This window comes from Triticum urartu, chromosome 6 (genome assembly GCF_003073215.2).
Source record: "Triticum urartu cultivar G1812 chromosome 6, Tu2.1, whole genome shotgun sequence".
Classification (NCBI taxonomy): Eukaryota; Viridiplantae; Streptophyta; class Magnoliopsida; order Poales; family Poaceae; genus Triticum; species Triticum urartu.
In genome coordinates this window covers 24422653-24429619 of record NC_053027.1, presented here as the reverse complement: position 1 = coordinate 24429619, position 6967 = coordinate 24422653, and positions in this window count along the sequence as shown.

Below are 6967 nucleotides of genomic sequence, written 5' to 3'. Positions count from 1 at the left end.
TGTACGGTTGTAAGTGCAAGTAAACTGAATCTCCGACAGCAACCTGCTTGTCCGTCCTGTGCTTGTCCGCTTGTTTCTTCATTCTGTCCTGGGCGTGTTTCAGGTGCCGCTGAAGCCAATTCGTCGGCATGCGACATCCTCGTATCCTTGCAGGACCACGGGCGTACAAAGCATGCCCGCACACAACCAGTAAGGTCATTCAGGCTACGGACACCTCAACCTCGCGTAGGCTTCAGTCCCCTGCACCTTCCCACCTTGGAATCACACCGCTGCTCCGTATTCCCAAGAGTGATCAAGTCGAGAATGCACAGAGGTGCACCGAACAGTGCGTCCGCGTGACATAATGAACCTAGCAAGAAATCAACTGGTGTCCGAAAATTGCTTCGCACCAAGCCCTGAAAACACGACCCCCACAAGAATAACCAAACAAGCATGAAGCACCCAAGACAGACAAGGACTGACCAGATCAGTGCGTCCGAATTCACTCTTACTTGCACTTACACACCGACATCACATACTCTGCAGTCAGCCCGACCGACCAAAGCTCGCCTCAATAACAAACGATCGCAACAAGCCAACACTAATCATTGAGCACCAGCCGCGTTCGACTTTGCGGGACATCATAACAAGCGAAAACTTCGCGACGAGACAGGCAAAACAAATAGACATAATACTTGGTCCAACGCATCTCACTGCTAAACAATCAATTAGGGCGCGTGACCTTCCGGTCGCAGGTTGCTCTACCGATATCTAACTTGGCTCAAGCGCTTACATCTCTAGCATTATACTGAGGATCATCGTGTTAGGTGGGAGATTACGAGAGGATCGCCGCAGCAACCCCCGACAGCATTGTGTCTGAAGAGTCTATAGCTCCCTGCCGTGCTACTGGAGCGACCTCCATGTCATCGCATTGGCTGGACACTGAATGAGCGACCCAGCCGAGCGCCGACCCGCTTTTCCAGCATCGCCGGCTTGGGGAGCGAATGGACTTGCGGCATACGAAATTGGGATGTGCGAGATAGAATGTAACGGTGGGCAGGCCAGCCCCTGTCCGAAGCAGTCATGTGATCAGCAAGCATAGTGAGCCTGGTGCACAGTCAGCCGACCTAGAAGTACAGGGTTGCCCACCAATGCAAGGACTTATAAAAGGATCTTGGAAGCACAGGAAGTTGCGAGTTATTGAAAAATTTGTCCGACGACAGGAGAACACAATCGAGAGCCTGCCGAACATGAAATCCCTCCATAAAACAACTTGAAATACTCGGCTGCCCAGCCTCTTCTCGGACGCCAAGGTCACAAGCCCCCGCCGGCATCGCCAGTCTGGCTGCTCGACAATTGGACAAGGCGCGGACCGAGCTTATGATCATCTCTCACATCCGCCGTTCCAGAGAAACCCGCCCATCCATGCTAAGGTTAGCTATGGGAACCGAGGCCCCACCCGCGGTTGTCTCATGGAGTCCCTGTATTGACCTGTTCGTGTCTTACCCTCTGCTTACCCACACACCGCACATGACTCTAATAACCCTCGGCCATCCCAACGTAACATCCTGTCTGGCCGTCTGGTCACTGCCAATCGCGAAGAGCTTCTCGCCAACTGGGTCTGCTGTTCCGGGGCGCTAGGCGGGCTCTCCGCAGGGAGAAACTGCATCGCTGCCCAACCATTCACTGCCTGACCACACCTGAAACCGTAGGTCTTACTCTGCTGCATTCAGATGTTCCCCCAAGTCTGCTCATCCCTATCACAGGCGTCACGACAAGCACGCTCCGGATCAAGCCCCGCCGTTGTACTGATGCGGACGCTGCTAGCCCCACTCATTTATGAATTCCCTCTCTGATCGATGTGTCAAGCGTTTCGATCAGTTGTGAGTAAACATCACTCTTCTTGCGGTGCCGGGCCGAATCAAAAATCCACATGCGGAAAACGTCACCTAATTTCGATCGCGATTCTATAAGCCAAACACCCCTCGGTGCTATAGACGCTATCATTCTGACAAAACTTGTGGGCGCCTTCTCACCAATAAGCCACATGTGTCATCCGCATTAACGCCGCCGCACCCCCTGCGCTCGCTGTCCACATAACGTACTCGAGAAATCCGACAACTCGCCAGCACTGAGCTCCTGATTCAGTCTGCTTAATGCTGAAATGCCCTCTGCGGGATTTTACGGGTTTATCCGCAACAAACAATGGTGCCGACGAACCTACTCTGCGGAAGCCAATCATGGAACTGCGTACTAATGGCCTGATGCACTCTAAAACCCAGAACATGTTCCTACCAAACTTGAGACCTCAGAACACGCTTGCGCGAACCCCAGAAATCCAACAGCCTCCATTACAACCTGACATGGGAGTTGTCAGGGCCGTAGAATTGACTGCAATCACATGCAAGTCTTTTCACCTGGCAGTGTCCAGCAATGACGCGAACCTTTTCGCTTGAATTGAGATGCTACCACGCTACAACATCCCGGTCTGGCTAACACGCGACTCAACTTCGATGAGCATGTGGGAGGACGCATTTAGATGCGCGCAGTTCTTGGCCTTCAGGATATAAGAACCTTGTCTGCAGGCGAAGAGGAGGTGATGTCAGGAGAAAGTTGGCGTCACATGTCTGGATAATAGTCGCCAATATCCCAGTGCGTCTGTAGAACTTCAGGGAACATTCCCTCTAGTTGCGTACAACAGCTCCGCAAAGCCCCTGCCCGGGGAGTGTTCATGCCCCGCACCCGTTGGAGAGCTGCTGCGGTCCCACCTGACGCATCACCATGCACGCTGCCACGCAAACCACGAACGCTGGAAATCCAGGCCCTTTCGGTAATTCTTTAGGAACGGCCGTTTTCTCCTCGCTCGGGCGTAGGCCTAGTGCCTATATCGGATCCCCACAGAACCCTGCGGAGATGGACGAGAAAACCAGCTTGCAATTGATGCCAACAGGAAACGTCAAGCTGTCGTTCGAACGAAGGGCGCAGGCGCCAACCACGGCCGCATGCGGTATACCTGCTTTTGCACTGTCCATCGCAAACTTTCAGAGTGACTACAGAATCGACGCAACCAATTTCCACGTCAAATGCACGATCCTTTTTCTATCGTACCAGAGCAGCCAATCACTATCGAGCATGATAGTAACCAAGGGGGCGCACACTCGGATGATTAGGCCCCTGGCTGAGCATCTCCTAACTTGACCTCAATCTCCGTTTCGTTTTTGTGTGAGTCGTCAAGCGGAGAAAACATATTACATGGAACTGAAGGGTTTGTCCCTGTTTCGAAAATTAAGAGTACTCGATGATAGTTCAGAAGCCCACGACTCCTCCGACCAGCACCATGGAACGGACGAACAGATCACCATTGGTTCCGAAAATCACCTGAAATAATCGTCAAAGTCGATTTCGCCACTCTGCTGGTACGCGTTCAGCTTCTTGCGTCCGCCGTCCTCGAGGAATCCCTCCTTCCCAAGGCCACCCTCCGCCCACTAATCCCCCCCCCCCCCCCCGCCCATCCCCCGGTCGACTCCCGCCGCGCACTCCTCCACCACGCCCTCCACTCCCAACCCGAGCAACCCCGCCCACCACCACGCGCACTTGCCCGCCGCCGCATGGCAACCACGCAGTTCCCATGAAACAGCAATCACCCCACCCTCCATCTCCCTCCTCACCCGGACCCCTCAACACTGCTGACCAACACTCTCCCCCGCCCACCCTCCCTCCCCCTCCCACGCCCCCCCCCCCCCCCCCCCCCCCCCCCCCCCCCCCACCCCCCCCCCCCCCCCCCCCCCCCCCCCCCCCCCCCCCCCCCCCCCCCCCCCCCCCCCCCCCCCCCCCCCCCCCCCCCCCCCCCCCCCCCCCCCCCCCCCCCCCCCCCCCCCCCACCCCCCCCCCCCCCCCCCCCCCCCCCCCCCCCCCCCCCCCCCCCCCCCCCCCCCCCCCCCCCCCCCCCCCCCCCCCCCCCCCCCCCCCCCCCCCCCCCCCCCCCCCCCCCCCCCCCCCCCCCCCCCCCGCCCCCCCCCCCCCCCCCCCCCCCCCTCCGGCACGACGCAACACTCACAAAATGCAAATATCTCCTCCTCCTCCATGCTCGACGTAGCTGACACTTCTGAACTGGTTGCAGGCGATTGGATCCCTGTCCAGCACAATATCTTACCTTTGTGGTTGAATTGGAGTGTTTTGTGAGTCCAATCTACCCACATCGGTCCACATGTTCCAACCAGTCCATCCCCACCTATCAATATCATAACCCCAAAGCAACACTCAGCAAATCTGACAAACACTTTCCCTCGCGTCTTAAACACTCCATTGGCAGCATCCTTGCAAAGTAAGGCCCTCCACTGCATTTCACTGGTACAGCGCGAATGGTGCAACTCCGCTCGCAATCCTACCGCGCTTGTCCTCGCTGAATAAAACTGAGAAAATGCCCGATCGGACCAGATCAACAGTTTTCCATACCCTCAATCTCCTACAAGCGACCGAACGCGTTCCCATCTGTCCGTGGCTAGCGGAAATGGGCATCAACACGTCTCATGATCTTGCTCAGCTTCGCGCTCAGATAATTCTGCTTGCAAGTAGCTCCAGCAGTTCTTCGACGATGTGGAGCTGTACAGTGGGAGCACATTGGTGGCCGCCCCCCCACCGTTCTCCACATTTGAAACACAAGCCCCGGGCTCGTCGGTAGTTCCGAAGCACAGCGACCCGGTCGTCGCCGCGCGCTCCCCATTCTGGAAGATGAGCAGCTTCTTGGCCTCGCCGGTCCTCAGCAGCCGCAGGTGGCCCTGGAGCGGGTCGCACCAGCGGAATGCCCACTGGCAGTACTGGGCACTGCAGTGCGCGAGCCTCTTGCCGTCTACACTCCCGTCGGGGCAGCGCCTCCATGAGCTCCTCCTGCATTGATGCCAAAGAAAACGCAGAGTCCAAGTTCCTCGGTTGATGTAATACCACACCAACACGGATTTCATGTTTCAACCCTTCTAAGAACTGAGTAGTAAAAAACACTGGATCGAAAGCAGAATTGTGTGCCAAGAGCTGATGCATGAGCTCTTCGAATTGTGTCATGTACTCTCCTACTATCCCTGTTTGCCTATGTGCACAAAACTGACGAAGGTGTGTTTGGTACTGCTCACGCCCAAATTTGTCACAAAGTGTTGCGCACAATTCCTCCCAGGACATCGGTGTGCCTGTTGCTTCGCGCATCTGCAGCCAGCGAGCCGCGGCACCCGTAAAATGAAGAGTAGCGACCCTAACCCACATATTTGATTGTACCCCATAAACATCAAAATATTTCTCGCAACGAGTGCGCCAGAATTGGGGATTTTCTCCATCGAACACTGGGAAATCTAGTCTGGGAAGGGACCAACTATGGGAACTGGTGTGAGCTGTGTGTAGATCGGAAATCACCACTGAATTATCTGAATGAACCGCGAGAGCACGAGATTCAGTCAAGGACGTACCCTTGACCGGAGGCGGCAACTGAGTGGTGACCACTCCGTATGCCTGTCCCCCGGTGTCGTCGATCTCGCCGTGGCCACCGGGCCCGTGGTCGCTCGCGTCGGCCCTTCCATCAGGCGCGGCCGCCGGGCGCACCACCGCGTCCTCCTCTGGGATCGGATCCGGAGGTGGCGCCAGCGCGGGATGCAGGGTGATCCACCCTACTTGGGTACGCAGCTCATCGGGCTGCTGTTGGAGGTGAGTCACCGCGGGTCGCCAGAGCTCGAGGGAGGTCTGGATCGCCTCAAGACGGGCCTCGTTGGCGGCCCTCCCGTCGTTGACCGCCTTGGCCAGGGCAGCGATCTGCTCCTCCATGAGCGTCGCCTGCCTGACTTGCTTGGTGAGGTAGCGGGGCTTCGGATACGCGGTCTCCAGCGCTCTCTGACCTCTGATACCAGATGTTACGGGCCGTCCTATCAACCAGATCTGAGGAAGGAGAAGGGAAGGGAGGTGGTAGGTGAGGCGAGAGGAAGGGGATAAGCGAGGAGGAAGATCAGCTTCTCTCCAGTCCGTTTAGTTGTCTCATTCCATGCCTTACAACTGGGCCAATCCTGCCCTTTATAATTCACAACCCACTCACACCTATTCCGCTTGTCTTGCTTCCTCCTCCTCGGTTGTGGCCTTTCCTTGCTCTTGGTCGCTGACTGCGGGCTCCACCGTCTTGGCCTGCACGCTTGACAGGGTGGCCTGCCCCACCGTTACACCTTTGTCGAAAAAGCGCCAGCAAGCAGCCAAGCACATCCATCATATGAACAAAACAAAAAGAGAGAGGAGACCAAAAAGAGGAGAGAGTGGACCAAACTAGAATGATAGAGAAACAATTGGTGGATGTGGGGGAGCACTCACGCTAAGCATGTTGAGGAATTAAGCCCCGGCCACCTCTCTAGTTTGCTCAGTTCAACTATATCACTCTAATGAGTAATCTCAAACTAGGCATTATCTAGACTAAATTTCACTAACTCAGCAGTGTAGAGTCAACGACATGCAAGATGTAACTCTAGAGGAGGATTCCCGAGAACAACGCTGCATATACGTTCCAATCAAATTCCCAATGCAGCACGTTCCCTAGGAAACGGCCCTACCACCGGTGACATCTCACCATGTTCATCACTCTCTTGACACACTTGGTCATGCATTCTCCCTCTAGCAACTAAACGTGATTTTGCTATACAAGTAAGGTAGTTATTTATAGAAGGTCAACGAATGGACATGGTGTGTGGCCCAGACATCATTCCTTCACCAATATTCACATGACAGTTGTTGTGCTCATTTACTTGTACCCCTTGTGACATCTATTCCGACAGCACGTGATGTAATTGTCGAAGAACTGCTGATGCTTTGTGGTGCCCATGCACAATTAAGCAACCCAAAACTAAATATTGGAACAAACAAGGACAACGCGACGATTGCGAAGTGGAACAACAACAAACATGGCTATAGTTTACATGTGCACCAATGTTCAAAGTTCCAAACCAGCTAAATTAATGTCACGTGATGG